This window comes from Bidens hawaiensis, unplaced genomic scaffold, assembly GCF_021521415.1.
Source record: "Bidens hawaiensis isolate Kalapana, Puna unplaced genomic scaffold, B.hawaiensis_p1.1 tig00025049_1, whole genome shotgun sequence".
NCBI classification, from domain to species: domain Eukaryota; kingdom Viridiplantae; phylum Streptophyta; class Magnoliopsida; order Asterales; family Asteraceae; genus Bidens; species Bidens hawaiensis.
The window spans coordinates 14273-27465 of record NW_027493987.1 but is presented as its reverse complement, the minus strand read 5'-3'; the positions used below and the strand labels follow the sequence as shown (position 1 = coordinate 27465).

Here is a 13193-nt window from a genome sequence, read left to right as displayed (position 1 = left end):
ATATAAATATTGTTTTTAAATATTTTTATATTAAATATATATTGTTTATTTTTAAATAAAGAAATTATTTTTTATATTTTTAAACACTTTTAATAAAAAAAACACAACAATTATTAATAAAAAGAATTATAAATTATATTTATTTAATAAAAAGTAATGAAGTTTGGTTTGCTAATGAGGATGGAAAGTTTAGTTTTGTTGGATTGGGCTGGTGAAAGAGAGAGAAATTAATTTTATAAATGAAGATTGGTTTGGGTTGGTTTGTAAATGAGGATGATATAAATCTGATAGACTAAACGACAATACCTGATTTGTATTGTTTGACCAATAACAAATATTACGGTCAGTAATCAATGTTCCTAAAACCGTAACCGATACGCACCTCACAAAGACTTCTATTTCACTAAATAAAATAAACAAAAAGCCCATTCCTTTATGTTCTTGGGCCTATTGCCTTTCAAGTTGTATCGGTTTTATTTAGGGATGTTTAAGAAGTTCGTTGTTTGAACTTGCTCGCCGCTCGCTCGGAATTACTCGCTCGATTGTAAACGAGCCGCTCTGCTTGGTTCGGTTTGCAAATGAGCCAAGCAACGAGCAAATGTCTGTTTGGTTCAACCCGGCTCGAATATTTACAATCTATTACACGTTCGTTACAAAACTACTAATTTATTTATAAAGTATATAATTTACAACCTTTAAACTTGTTCTTATTGAAAATTTTTAAGTGAAAAAAAAAATAATGCTCGAAATCGCTCAATGTTCGATCGAAAAATGCTCGATTTGATTTTGGCTTATTTCGATTTTCGCCCGGTTCGAATTTCAGACGTTCAGTTCGGTTCAGTTGTAAACAAGCCAAGCAACGAGCAAGCCTTCGCTCAGTTTGACTGTGCTCGGGAATAGCCCTAGTCTCATTAGCACACCAAATAACCAAATTACCAACACTATAAAATATAAACTTTGACCAACAATCATCACAAACCTTACAAACATTTTTTTATAAAATATATGCATTAAGAGACTATATGTCTAGCTATATCATGTATTTGTAAGTATACCTTCTTTAAAAAGACTAATCAAATCAATTATCTTTTGTATTACCATAACCTTGAAGAGCATCACCGGTAAGCCTACAAACCCTAAACTCCTTCATAATATTAGCCCCCATTTGCTCATAAAACTTAATAGCATTCACATTCCAATCCGACACCACCCACTCGACCCGCCCGAGCCCCATCGCCACTGCCTGTTTAGCCACGACCGATAATAACAACTTCCCCAACCCCTTCCTCCTATAACATTCCCTCACAAACAAATCCTCAATGTAAAACCCGGGTTTTGCCAAAAGCGTCGAGTAATTAGGAAAAAACAAGACAAATCCAGCTACGATAACCGCATCCTCATTGGTTGATGATTTGTATATGTTTGATTCATGATCGGATATTGGAGAACCGAGATTTAGAGTTTTGTGGACGGGTGTGAATTTGGGGTGGTGGGTGATCATGGACGTCGAAAATGGGTTCTTGGAGGCTTCGATTAGGAAGACGGTGAAGGATTCGAAGGGGGTGTCTTTGGAGAATAAGGTGGTGGAAAGTGAGGGTTCGGTGGCGCATAATTGGTCGGTAAAGTGCTCGAAAACCGCCATTTCTTGGATCATTTTGTGGAGGACGGGGACGTCGGGGTTTCCGGCTAGGCGGATTCTGGTGAAGAGGGGGTGGCTTGCGGTGGTGGCCATTTTTATTTATTTTATTTATTTTTTACGTTTCTCTACAATGCATGCAAGAGAAAATCTAGAGATCTATATATAATGTGTTGTCACGTGCATGAACTTTGTTAATAGTGGACTTATGTTCTCACGTGTGCATGTAGGTGGCTGTTTTTTATGTTTTGTCTCATGCTTTTTTAAGGATATATATGTATAGATCAGGCCGTTAAAACCGCTTATTGCTCGCTTAGAATTTGTTCGACAAAATGTTTGCTCGGTTTTTCGCTCGATTGTAATAAACGAGCCGTTCTGTTTGGTTCGGCTCGAATATTTTGATTTAATTTATATATAATTATATATGAACAAATATATAAATATATCGACAACACACATAAATATAAGTATATATTATATATACAATTCTTTAAACCCTTTAAAATTTTCGCAATTCTGTCAATTTTATATTTTTATTTGTTCGCTTCAAGTTTGTAAAATACATGAAGTTTGTTTACATGTTCATTATATCTCAGTTTAATTACAACATATTACACGTTTGTCTAAAAACTACTAATAGTTTGCAAAATATATTATTTATAACCTTCAAACTTGTTTCTTATTGTAAATTTTTACTGTGAAAAAGAAATAAATAATGCTCGAAAATCTCTCGATGTTCGATCGAAAAATGTGCAATTCGATTTTGGTTTGTTTCGGTTTTCGCTTGGTTCGAATTTCATTCATTCGATTCGGTTGTAAACGAGTCAAGCAACAAGCAGCCCTCGGCTCGGCTCGTGAACAAATAGATGGAGATTTTGTTCATTTTAGAAACAAGGCTTTCACTTTTTAACTATCTATGTAATTTCCAGGGCTCTAATTAATTGAAATTTATGCATTTAATATCAGATTATGGTGAAGTCGACCTTGCGTCTAAAGTTTGTAATATATTTATAAGGAAGTTTATGAACGAAAAGACGTATTGTATATGTATGAAATTAGAAAAAAAGATTTAGTGTTACTTTCATCTTATCGAACGCATTGCTAATGGATGGTGAAGTGTAAAGTCGGAATCGTGATTAATCATTATGAGTCTATGAGTATGATGTTTGAACTACAAATCTTTAATCGAGGTAATAACCATTAATATATAAAACCTAGTATTTACACCTTCAAGTTGCGACGGAGGTGTAAAACCGTGTATTTACATATCCACTCCACTTGAAAGCATGAAGTTTCCACCACCGCCTTCGTTCACCATCTCCTCTCCTGCAGCCAGTAACTAACATTAAACATTAAGAAAACTGAGCAAAAAATAGACGTAAAAACATTGAAACACACGCGCTCGTTGCATCGTGTTAACACACAAAAATTAGATCGAAACATAAAATATAAAAAAAATAACTAAGTCAATTAACATCTACGCGTTGCGATGGGGCCGTTAATTAAACGGGAAAAAGAAATAAAAATGTTCACTCACACACATGCGTTGCACCACGTTAACTCGTTAAATTCAAACATAAACGTTAAACCAAAAAAATTGTAAAAGATGAAAAGTATAGGAGACCAAAGTTGAAATTGAAAAATTCTTAACTAAAAAAATATATTGTAACATGTTTGTAAACTATGAAAACCGTAGGGACCAAAAGTAAGAAAATAGAAGTTGGATAAAAAACAATATTACATGATACAAACTTGAATGCACAATGTATAAAAGAATAATGCATAGTTCTCCCACTTTTGTTATTATATAAATGACCTTCATAAAACAAAAAAAAATGAATTATTAAAATAATTATTGTAAAATTCTTGATTAAAATAACTATGAGAGTGGTCGATTTAAAAATTATTAACATGAACAGGACTTGTGTAAATTATAATAGATTAAAATGAGAAATTGAATAAACCGAATGAATTTTAGTGAATTAGATAAACCGGTAGTATTCCTCACGCGTTGTCTCATACTTATGATCGTTACCTCTAATTAGCTTAATGAGTATATACGAGTTGATGGTTCTAACTTTTTACGCCTGGCCAAAACTGTCACGTTATTCTAGAAATGAGTGTGGGGCAACTTGAAGACGAAGCAACGCTCGACAAAAGGTTTGGGTTTATATGAGAATGACTCGTAGATCGTCTATATCAACATAGAATTTTATATGTATGCCACGTTAGCAACAAATAGATTATTGTAAATTTTGTTATAATTTTGATAAAATTTAACATGAAAAAATTGTTACAAAACTTGTGTGATGTTGGTTTTTTCAAAAAATTTAATATTACTCTAATTGAAAAACAATTAAATCAAATAGGTGGCAGACCCACATTGACTGGGTAGGGTCTAGAGGCCCTTATCATTTTTAAAATTTAGTAAATTTTAGATATTAGATTCTTTAAAAATCCCAAAAAAACAAAATTAGTTGGATTCTATAATGTTATTGTAAGATTGGTATATTCTTTTCTAGGGGTGAGCAAAAACGGTTCAGAAACGTTAGAACCGAAGAACCGGAACTGAACCGGTGCCTCGGAACCGCTAATGTGTGTACCGGTTCGGTTCTCGGTTCTCAAAATTTCATTTAAACGGTTCCCGGTTCGGTTCCGGGTAAAACCGGCGGTTCTAAACTTGGAACCGAAGAACCAGAATATTCAAAACGTTTTAAATAAATTTATCAATCCCCATTTTTATAGAGTAACTTATTAACCGGCATCCATTCAATCATTTTTAATTCAAATCTTTTTTCTTTACGTTCAAGAACTAACAACCATGATCAATTTTGATTTAAGCTATCAAGGTAATTTAATATAAAATAATATGATCTTCTGTTAATCTATTATGCAAACAGAAAGTTTAATAGAATTTAATAACATTTTGTCGAGTCGTGGAAAGGTTTCTTCTTATCACCCATCGAGTTGGAATCTTATTGAATCGGTTACAAAATTGCTTCAAGTTTTCAAAACGCCAACAAAGACTTTATCGGGGTTTACAACCCAACAAGTTTATTGGTACTTCACAATTTGTTTAAAATGTGTTTAAATTAAACGAGTTGGCGAGTAGAGGTATACCATATTGTGATATGGCGGATACGATGAAGGAAAAATTAAGAAAATATTTTAAAGAACTACACGCGGTTTTCACTTGTGTCGCCGCTTTAAACCATTGTTTTAATATTTTTGGAACCAGATCTTTGATTGGAAAAACTGCAAATGCGTTGGATTTAAACACCCCCGAAGAACCAAACTTTGGACTAGCCGCAAGTGCCAAATTCAATACTCAACTTAACCAAATGTTTGATGTTTATGTATCAAAATATGGTTCTTGCACGTCACACATTCATGAGTCAATGAGAAATGCCGCTTTCGGCGAAGGTTCATCAAATATGAAAGATCAAGATTTGTATATTTATAACCAATTGTTTGATGAGTCGAGTCAAATGCAACGTGGTAGCACTAGTGGTAGCGAACTCGGTCGGTATGATGGGTCGAAATTTCTACGATCAATGACTTCACAAGAATTTTAAACCTTTGATTTATGTTGGCTTGGTGGAAAAGTAAGGAAGATCAATTTCCGATCTTAAGCCACCATGGCCCGAGATTTACTAACGGTCCAAGCTTCCACAGTAGCTTCAGAAAGTGTTTTTTTCTATAAGTGGTAGGGTGATTTCGATAAGGAGAACTCGACTAACACCGAAGGCGGTTGAGATTGAGATGACGATTTGCTTGAAAGATTACTTGGATGCGGCGGAGAGATTCAACATATACGCTCACTCGAGGGAGAATTAGATTACGAAGCCGAAGTGTACGAGGACGAGGTTGAAGCCGGATTGACTACCCCAATGACCGAAGAAGCCGGACTAGATGAACTCTTACGCGATAGTTCTAGTTCGGGTTCGGGCGAAGAAGATTAAACGCGATCATCAAGACATATATTAGTCCCACTAAAAATAATATATACTAGCAGTGGACATTCGTATTTAACCAGTTATGTATGTAACCGTTTGTTCCAAGACTTAATCGTATAATGTTTTCACTTATTATCATCATTATTATTATTGTTGTTGTTATTATTAATTTTCTATCAATTATATTGTTAAGGGCTTGCTATTATTATTATTATTATTATTATTATTATTATTATTATTATTATTATTAATTTTCTACGAGTTAAATATGCATATAGATGCCACTGATATCAAATCAAACTATTAGTGGATCACACAACACAAATGTATCTAGACACAATATGCCACTGACCTTTGCATCTAGACACAATATCACACAACACAAATATGCATATAGATGCCACTGGTGTAAAGTTCAGAAGGGGCAAAAAGGTAATTGTGGTTGCAAGTCCTCCAACAAATGATGCATCAGTTTCTGCAGACCCACTTACAAAAGAAGACCTTGTTGAATACCTTACTTCTGGCTGCAATTTAAACATAAGTTTAGTATCGGTTATTAGTTTATGCAGTTTAAACATACAAAAGAAGACCTTGATGCATCAGTTTTTGCAGTTTAAACCTAAGGAAAACTGGAGGTTCGATTTTATTCGTTTTTTTGCAGTTCAAACATATTTTTGACAGGGTGTCAACGAACCAAACTGAACCGAACAAGGTTGTTTAAATTTATGTGATAAGATTATAAAAGTTATTAAAAAATATAGAAAAAAAAAACCCTTTAATGAGCAAAGTCACAAACATTAACGAAGATAAGCGGACTTAAACAAATGTAACGAACGAACTTTTCATGTTCAACTTAAACAAATATGGAAACATATTTTTGTGTGTTCGTTTAATTTGGTGGATTTCACGAAATTCCTTGTTCAAGTTCGTTCATTTATTAAACGAACGAACATAAACGAACTTTCCACCGAACGTTCGTTTTGTTTAAAAGTCCTATTTTTAATCTTACCTTATATTGTTAATAACCAGTTTTGATTAAAGTCCTATTTGTTTAAAGTCCAATTTTTTATTTCTGTAGACCGGTTTTAAAAATCGGTTTTAATAACCGGTTTTTTTATAACTAGTTACAAACCGGTTAGGATAGGTTAAGATTATTTGACTTCTGAAACCGGTTTAAACCGGTCCCGGTTAAAAAAACCGGTTTTTTGTAACAAAAAAACCGAACTGGTTAAAAACCGGAACCGGTTTCAAAAAAAAACTGATTTGTACATATCTAGGCCGGGGCCACTCCGACCCTAAGGAAGCTTCACCCCTGAATAAACTCAAACATGAAAGGAATATACCCCATGTTAAACATATAGGCAATTATTATTATTTTTTAAGGATTTGTGATCATGGACATGCGTTTAGAAATCAAAATGCTATGAGTCCGAATTTAGAATTTATGACTTAATTTCTTAAAACTTGAATTCTAAGGCTAATTATGCAAAAATCATTAAAAATAAAGTTTGATTTCTCTTTATCTACAAATAATACCTATAAGAATAATTGATTTTGAAGGCCTTTCATGGGATCCCTCTGAATGGATATTGGCGGTAGAATTAGACAATTTAGTCTTGAGTGATTTGAGGAATGTCGAGATTGGTTAAAATATAGTGTGAAAATGGATAATGTTTTTTAGTTTGCTTCGTTACTTGTTTAAGGAAAGTATTAAAAATGCATTTTTGACTTAAGGATATCATGGTTGGAACAAAAATATAGATATTATGTTCTCCATTCCTACCCAAAACTATCAAGAAATTCTAACATTTAGTTGTGAAAAATCTAAAAACAAAAAGAAAATACCCAAAATAGCCATATTGATTAAACATTTTCCAACTTTAGCCATAGTTTTGAGAAAATACCCAGAATAACCATCGGATCCGAGTAGCCCGTATAAACTTGCCACATGTCAAACTGTTTTGTCGGATCAGGCGGAAGAGGGGAGGATCCAATCGAAGTTTGAAGGGATCCAACGAAAGAGAAAATGGTCGGCCTGGCGGTGCAGGAGGCTGCTTTCGTTGGCTCCGACGGTTTAACCCTTGCGTCAAATTTCTCTAAATTGAAAGAAATCAAGGGTGCGTCACTTCTTTGCGCTGATTTCTCAACAACATATCCGATTCTTGAAAAACACACACTATGGTTTTGTCCTCATCGATAAATTAAACTATTTACAGTATGGATTTGCTTGATTTTGTACAGAATTAAAAAAGACGAAGATGATGGTTAGTTATCGAGGAGAAGAATTCAAGATGTAGGAAATAAGTGTTTCACCGGAAGATGGAACATCTTCGTGTTTTGTCACACGTGGCGAGATTTTAGCGGTTGTTGCATTTTTCTTTGTTGGTTATAGTGTTGGATTTGGCATATTATGATGACTATTTTGGATATTTTGTATATTATAATAACTATATTATGGATATCACGTGAAAAACATTGCTAGTTGATTAAGATGGTTATTTGGGCATATTCCTAAAAAAAGAAAAGAATATCTTGGTTCATCATTAACATCCGAAATGACAAATATACCCTTTTGTCTCACACCTGTTATTAAACGGTCTGTCACGTAATAGTAGAGGTGCACAAACTTGTCGAAGCATGAAATGAATCTGACCTGATCCATGACGATGTTTCCACGGATTTTCGAGATGAACGAACCACGTCTTGATCTTCTTCTCCGGTTGCTTGAGACCTGCAATGGTTTTTCGGGGGTGTGGAGGTGACTGCTAAGAAATCTCAAAGATCTCTTGTTTACAGACACAAAAAAGTGGTGGTGGCTCTTATTGAGCATGACCCTTAATAAGGAGGTGGAGACCTCCTTATATAGAGAGCCTCATGGCCACCATCATGGTACCCTAATAGGCCTAGCCCAGTTAGGGTTACCTCCACAAAACTCCTTCAGCCCAATAACATTGTATTAGTCCATATAATAAAATAAGCCAAACATAATAAATTTAGGGTCGTAAAACCGGGTTTAGCACCATACCCCTACAAGCCCCCCAAGTCCAGCGTTGCTCCTGGGCGCGCAAGCGTCTAGGTGGAGCGCTGGACTTTATGAGGTGTGTTAGGCCATGAGGCGGTTTTTTCCATTTTCTTCGGCCTTGTCTTTATTGTCTTTGAGTTTTGGGAGGTTTTCCTCATGATGGTGACATATTGCGGTCCTTATGATAATGATGGCGCCCTGGCATAAATAAGATATAGCACGCATCATAGTGGCGCGAGGCCTGATAAAAGATGGAGCGCGCATCTTGGTAATAATGTAACATAACTTGCGCGCGAGGCAGCTTATGAGTTATGAGAATAATAAAGCCTGAGCGCGAGGCGACATACGGATCTATAAGAATAATAAAAACTGCGCGCGAGGCGACTTACGAGTTATAAGAATAATAAAGCTTGCGCGCGAGGCGACTTATGAGCTATAAGAATAATGAAGCTTGCGCGTGAGGCGACTTACGAGCTATAATAATAATGAAACTTGCGCGAGTTGCGGCTTACGAGCTATAATAATAATGAAGCTTGCGCGTGAGGCGACTTACGAGCTATAATAATAATGAAGCTTGCGCGTGAGGCGACTTACGAGCTATAAGAATAATAAAGCTTGCGCGAGTTGCGGCTTACGAGCTGCAATAATAATGAAGCTTGCGCGCGAGGCGACTTACGAGCTATAATAATAATGAAGCTTGCGCGAGTTGCGGCTTACGAGCTATAATAATAATGAAGCTTGCGCGTGAGGCGACTTACGAGCTATGATAATAATGAAGCTTGCGCGAGTTGCGGCTTACGAGCTATAATAATAATGAAGCTTGCGCGTGAGGCGACTTACGAGCTATGATAATAATGAAGCTTGCGCGAGTTGCGGCTTACGAGCTATAATAATAATGAAGCTTGCGCGTGAGGCGACTTACGAGCTATAATAATAATGAAGCTTGCGCGTGGCCATGTGGGATATTATTAGGCTCCCGCCCTAAGATTCGGATGTCTTCTATTGCGATAACGTGGTTGTGGTATACCACGACAGTCCCCTAATTCATTGCTGCTAAATGAGGTTGTCATTATCCTGATTTGGGATTAGACTACTCATTTGTTATGTTGCTTGCGCATAGGCTCTGGCTTTGTGCTATGCGCCACGCGCAGATGTTGCATGCGCGTGCGCATAGGCTCTGGCTTTGTGCTATGCGCCACGCGCAGATGTTGCATGCGCGTGCGCGTAGACTTTATGTCCCGCGCCACGCGCAGATGTTGCATGCGCGTGCGCATAGACTTTGTGTCATGCGCCATGCGCAGATGTTGCGTGCGCGTGCGCGTAGACTGTGATATGTGTGAGCATGTGATGCGTAAGCACATGTAATATGCGTGAGCATATGTGATGCGTGAGCATATGTGGTGCATGAGCATGTGATATGCGACTGCGCTCAAGCATCATGGTGGTGTGCATGTTGAACGGAGCGGAGCCGCGTTCGGTCTTGTACTCGGCACGAAGCCGTATGGGTTTATGAGGATTCCCAACCTTTAAGTTTGGCGCTTGGCCTAATGGGTTTATGAGGATTCCCAACCTTTAAGTTTGGCGCGTGGCCTGATGGGTTTATGAGGATTCCCAACCTTTAAGTTTGGCGCGTAGCCACATGGGATATTATGAGGATTCCCAACCTTTAAGTATGGCGTGTAGCCATATGGGATATTATGAGGATTCCCAACCTTTAAGTATGGCGTGTAGCCATATGGGATATTATGAGGATTCCCAACCTTTAAGTATGGCGCGTAGCCATATGGGATATTATGAGGATTCCCAACCTTTAAGTATGGCGCGTAGCCATATGGGATATTATGAGGATTCCCAACCTTTAAGTATGGCGCGTAGCCATATGGGATATTATGAGGATTCTCAACCTTTAAGTATGGCGCGTAGCCATATGGGATATTATGAGGATTCCCGACCTTTAAGTATGGCGCGTAGCCATATGGGATATTATGAGGATTCTCAACCTTTAAGTTTGGCGCGTGGCCTGATGCGCGCATGCACGGCGATGGAGTGGTGACTCGCGAGCACGCGTGCATGGCGGAGGTCTCTTGCGCAAAACCCACATGGTGGTTTCCGCGGGCGCTCACGCATGTCGGCGGAATGGTGACCCGCTGGCGAGCATGCGTGGTGGCAGTCTTCTGCGCAAAACCCACATGGTGGAGGTCTTTTGCGCGAAACCCACATGGTGGTTCCCGCGGCGGCACATGCATGGCTGCGGAGTGAGAATCCGCGGGCGCGCGTACATGACGGCGGAAGTCTGGTAATTTTTGGATCTGTAATCTAAGAGTTAGATCTGCAATTTTAAACCTAAAATCCAGGTCTGTAATCTAGATCTAAATCTGTAAATCAGATCTAGATAGATCTGAAGCTCGGAGCGAATTTAAAACCATCACAGATCCGGAGACTTGATCATTCGAATCAGGCAGTTTCTTTTTGCCCAGATCTGGAAGCCTCTTTTAGATCTATGGATCTTTTTGAGCTTTAATAGAACAAGCCTTGAAGCCTTTTTCTGTAAACTTCCAGATCTGGGTTTTTCCTGGGAGAGATCTGACAGCCGAGACGAAGATCGAAGGGTAGTTCGTTGCCGTCCCACGGATGGCGCCAATGTCGAAGCATGAAATGAATCTGACCTAATCCATGACAATGTTTCCACGGATTTTCGAGATGAACGAACCACGTCTTGATCTTCTTCTCTGGTTGCTTGAGACCTGCAATGGTTTTTCGGGGGTGTGGAGATGACTGCTAAGAAATCTCAAAGATCTCTTGTTTACAGACACAAAAAAGTGGTGGTGGCTCTTATTGAGCATGACCCTTAATAAGGAGGTGGAGACCTCCTTATATAGAGAGCCTCATGGCCACCATCATGGTACCCTAATGGGCCTAGCCCAGTTAGGGTTACCTCCACAAAACCCCCTCAGCCCAATAACATTGTATTAGTCCATATAATAAAATAAGCCAAACATAATAAATTTAGGGTCGTAAAACCGGGTTTAGTACCATACCCCTACAAAAGTCAAAACATGTTTATGATCGATTTCGATTTGGGTGGAAACCGGGTTCCAAATAATCGATTTTAAACTGGTTCAGTTTTCAGATCGGTTCGATTAACAGGTTTATTTGTCCACCTCTATATAATAGTACAACACTATAATAGAAACTTATCCAATAATATTAATAAAAACCCGCCGCCGCACCACCACCACCCGCCACCATGGCCCACCCACTATACACCCGAATCCGCCTCGCCGGAATCCCCGACGTACCCGTAATCCACAAAATGATCCACCAAATGGCTGTCTTCGAACGCTTCACCCACCTATTCGTCGCCACAGAAGCCTCACTCTCCGCCGCCTTATTCTCCAAAGACACACCCTTCGAATCCTTCACCGCCTTCTTAATCGAAGCCTCCACCAAACCATTCTCTTCAACGTCCACAACCCACCACCCCAAATACCCACCCACCCACAAAACTATAAACACAAACTCCCCGATATCCGACCCGGATTCGGAAACATTCAAGTCATCAACGAATGAGGATGGTGTTATTGTTGCTGGGTATGTTTTGTTTTTCCCAAACTACGCGTCGTTTCTGGCGAAACCCGGGTTTTATATTGAGGACTTGTTTGTGAGGGAGTGGTATAGGAAGAACGGGTTGGGGAAGTTGTTATTGTCTGCGGTGGCGAGACAGGCGGTGGCGATGGGGCTCGGGCGGGTGGACTGGGTGGTGTTGGATTGGAATGAGAATGCGATTAAGTTTTATGAGGAGATGGGTGCTGATGTTATGAAGGAGTGGAGGGTTTGTAGGCTTGGTGGTGATAATCTTAAAGCTTATGGTGCTGCTAATGATGTTTGATTGTTATTTGAATGTTTATGGTTGAATAATTTGCATGGTTGTATTCAGTGGCGGACCCAGGATTTTTTGACAACGGGGTCCCGTTATTTTCGGCGTTCAAATTTTTGGGTCGGTCGTTGTTTGGGTCGGGTCGGGTCGAGTCGAGTGGAGAAACATAATAGAAAACAATATCATTATAATAAAACACACACAATACGATGTCATTCGAAACGATAAGAGAAAACATTACAATCATGATATGAACAAGTTGCATGCTTCCATCTGCAAAATCAAAGCTTTGCCATTACGAAATAGAAAGTAAATAAATACAGGCTCCAAATATTTCTTTTGCTACTAATTTAACATGACTAAACCCATTTTAGATATTTACCGCGTTTCTCACAAAATTCCTCATACTCGTAAATAGCTAGGCCATCTAAGTTATGCTTAATTAACTTATTATGTTACAACTCTATTCAACAAGAGTCTAGTGGTCAAAGCCAGTTTCGACCTGAACAAAATTAAAATTTTGAAAAAAGAATCGTTTTGACCCGAGCCAAATTGAAACACTCTTAAATGAACCGTTTTTGCACGATCTAAACCGTGCTACTCTCCTCAAACCCTAACTCCATAGCATGGCTCTTCTCTAAATCTATAATATATATATATATATATATATATATATATGTGTGTGTGTATATATATATATAT

General features: G+C 38.1%; 2 pseudogenes; one reads left to right on the top strand and one right to left on the bottom strand.

Annotated features, from left to right (window-relative positions):
- Positions 1–1077: 1077 nt before the first annotated feature.
- On the bottom strand, positions 1078–1732 carry LOC143570786 (GCN5-related N-acetyltransferase 8 pseudogene; annotated as a pseudogene).
- Positions 1733–11824: 10092 nt separating this feature from the next.
- On the top strand, positions 11825–12503 carry LOC143570759 (GCN5-related N-acetyltransferase 8 pseudogene; annotated as a pseudogene).
- The last annotated feature ends 690 nt before the right edge of the window (positions 12504–13193 follow it).